The sequence below is a fragment of the Haliotis rubra genome, unplaced genomic scaffold, assembly GCF_003918875.1.
Source record: "Haliotis rubra isolate DU_JTF1 unplaced genomic scaffold, ASM391887v1 Scf2321, whole genome shotgun sequence".
Classification (NCBI taxonomy): domain Eukaryota; kingdom Metazoa; phylum Mollusca; class Gastropoda; order Lepetellida; family Haliotidae; genus Haliotis; species Haliotis rubra.
Window position 1 is genome coordinate 31,854 of NW_025766361.1, and position 3,033 is coordinate 34,886.

At 43.9% G+C, this 3,033-nt stretch overlaps 1 long non-coding RNA gene across 1 annotated transcript; it reads left to right on the forward strand.

Annotated features, from left to right (window-relative positions):
- The first annotated feature begins 323 nt into the window (after nucleotides 1-323).
- Nucleotides 324-1,295, forward strand: LOC124278181. The gene is made up of 3 exons (XR_006899013.1): nucleotides 324-394; nucleotides 888-979; nucleotides 1,281-1,295. It is a non-coding gene; the product is annotated as an uncharacterized LOC124278181 (long non-coding RNA).
- Nucleotides 1,296-3,033: the final 1,738 nt, after the last annotated feature.

Genomic DNA, 3,033 nt, shown 5'->3' on the forward strand with positions numbered 1-3,033 from the left:
AAAATATGAGCCTGGATCGACCATGTCGATTTTGCTGTATCCACTGTAAACAATGGTCACCGGAAGTTACGAGCCGAAACACACCAGACAGCCTTGAACTTGGGGTCAAATCAAGGAAGGCTGGTGTCAATACCATGAGTAGATTGTGGACCAAAAAACTTTTGCAATAAAGTACAATGTCTTACCTTTCATTTTAAGCTATCACAAGTCACCCTGAAAAAATCAGCACAAGCAGAACAGCCCATTTAAACAAGGCACTATATTCTCATATTTTACTTCCGGGTCATGGTAAAAGTTAAGAGGGGTAACTGTGGTCTGAGGCCTATCATCGCTCCGACCGGATCAGGGAAAACTATGGTTGCCATCCACATCGCTAAAGGCATCCTTGAGAAAGGTATTGTCCTTTTACAATCTTTAATTTTCAGTTCGACATTCAACAGTATTATATTAAACCCGAATGACGTTAACTTATTATATATAGTCATGGGAAAAAATAGTTATCATCAAACATTTCCATTCATCATTTCCCTGACGGTTTCGAGTTTACTTACTTTTGGATTGTTCATATGAAAAGGAGCTAGGACTAATCTACGTTTTAAACTCACCTTTGTCATACAACAGTGAACGCCAGCCGGAATAACACAGCAGCTCTATACACACAACTGCAACATTAATCCAGGTGAAAGTGGGGTATTAGTGCTATGATGCATGGAGTCCTGATTAGTAAACGCCAGCCGGAATAACACAGCAGCTCTATACACACAACTGCAACGTTAATCCAGGTGAAAGTGGGGTATTAGTGCTGTGATGCATGGCGTCCTGATTAGTGGGGTTGCCAAAAGGGAGAACATTTAAAATCTTCAATAATATCTATTTTCATTTTTCAGAAAGAAGGAAAGTTATATTTCTTGAGCCAACAGTAGCGCTTGTTAATCAGACTTATCATGAGGTCAGACGTTACCTCGGTGACGAATACAAGGTAGAGTCCGAAAGTCGATCACGCCATTACGATTTATGTGTACATACCGAATTTGATAGGCACACAGACCCAATTGCGACCATAGAAGTTTTGAAGCAAACCTTTGTTATTTAACTAAAATTTGATTATGCAAATAGACACATATCTGGACAAATTTGTAATGTTCTTCATGTGAACATCTATATAATTACTGATTTGTTTATAAATATGAATAAATATATTGATTATTATTGAATAAGATCCTGCGATTCATTAACTGCTATACAGAGATAATTCTGTATATAAAGTGAAACTGTTGTAGGTGATGAAACTGAGGGCGTCGATGGCGACAGCGTTAATCTCCACATCCTCTTGCCATATAGCGACATGCAGTGATGACCCCGATGATCTTGGAGAACCACTTGAAGCAGGAGAAGATCGAGTGTCTGTCCAGCCTGTGTTGTCTGCTTTCGTCCTAGGCGAGTGTCATCACACCGGAAGGAGGCCTACAACCAGATCATGATCAGATATCTGCGGGGAGAAGGAAGGAGGAGCTCAACACCTGCCTCAGGTGGCGTCAGCGGGACAACAATGAAGAAGAGATGAGCGCCAGTGCGTTGTGCACCCGATGTGAAGTCCTAGCGGCTTTGGCGTGATGTTTCAAGTGTATTGATAATGTATTTTGTATATTACCCAACAAAGCATAAAAGGAATATATGGCAGTCATATTGAAACCATCCTTTTGGCTCTCTCTTCCTAACAAAGTATGATTTTGTCAACATATAGTTTAGTCAACATACATGCTGCTCAGGCCGAAACATTTTTAATGGGTTCATGCAGATTGTTGGATTGACGCCCAGCTGATTGGGGTAGAGAAAGCATCAACAGATGAAGAGGCCCTCGACAACATCCTGAGACTGTCGCCAACCTGGACCCTCACTCACCCATAATCTCACGTTGCAGCGGAACAGGAAGGAACTAGACCGTCGTTCCTTTTGCAGAAGAGCGTAAGCCTGGTTATATGAATTGTTTCCTTAGCAAAGGTCGCGTGTGTACCTGTCCTATAGGCCAACTGCCTGCGCCACAAACCTGTAGTCGAGGTAAGCCCCTGTCTGTGTTTGGGCCTGCTCGCTGCTGCTGCAAACCTGTAGTCGAGGTAAAGCCCTGTCTGTGTTTGGGCCTATTGCGCATACAAACCTGTAGTCGAGAATTAAGCCCCTGTCTGTGTTTGGGCCTACTGCGGCCCACAAACCTGTAGTCGATCTAGCGCCCTGTCTGTGTTTGGGCTTACTGCAGCGCCACAAACCTGTAGTCGAGGTAAGCCCCTGTCTGTGTTTGGGCTTACTGCCCGGCCACAAACCTGTAGTCGAGGTTAAGCCTCTGTCTGTGTTTGGGCTTACTGTCGCCACAAACCTGTAGTCGAATTAAGCCCCTGTCTGTGTTTGGGCTTACTGCGGGCATACAAACCTGTCATCGATCTAAGCCCCTGTCTGTGTTTTTGGCTTACTGCCGCGCCACAAACCTGTAGTAGAGGGTAAGCCCCTGTCTGTGTTTGGGCCTACTGCCGGTCGCATACAAACCTGTAGTCGGAATTAAGCCCCTGTCTGTGTTTGGGCTTACTGCGCCACAAACCTGTAGTCGAGGAATTAAGCCCCAGTCTGTGTTTCTAGGTTTGTCAGCACCTAAATGTGCTTGTAGGTTTAACCAAAATGGTGTAGATCTACAACCCATTTCACCATGGGATTTCCTCACACATCTGAAAACTGAAATCTTGTTGAAAGCAAAGCTGAAACTCACACCTCCAGTAATAAAACTGGTAGGCTACAACTGCTAAGCACTGAGCGTTCTGACGATCAGTCTTACCGATCCACTGTGAAGTGATTTTGTTGCGGTTGCAGTTACCATACCTCTAAAGGAAAACAAGAACAGTCAGTCCAAGAAGGTCATAGAAGATGCAATGAAACCGGATTCAGGGCATACTACCAAGGTTCCAGGGTAAGACAACACTAGACACTAGACTGCGATGAGCTTATGAATAATGTTTACAGTCTTGTCGGCATATAAGCGATTATAGT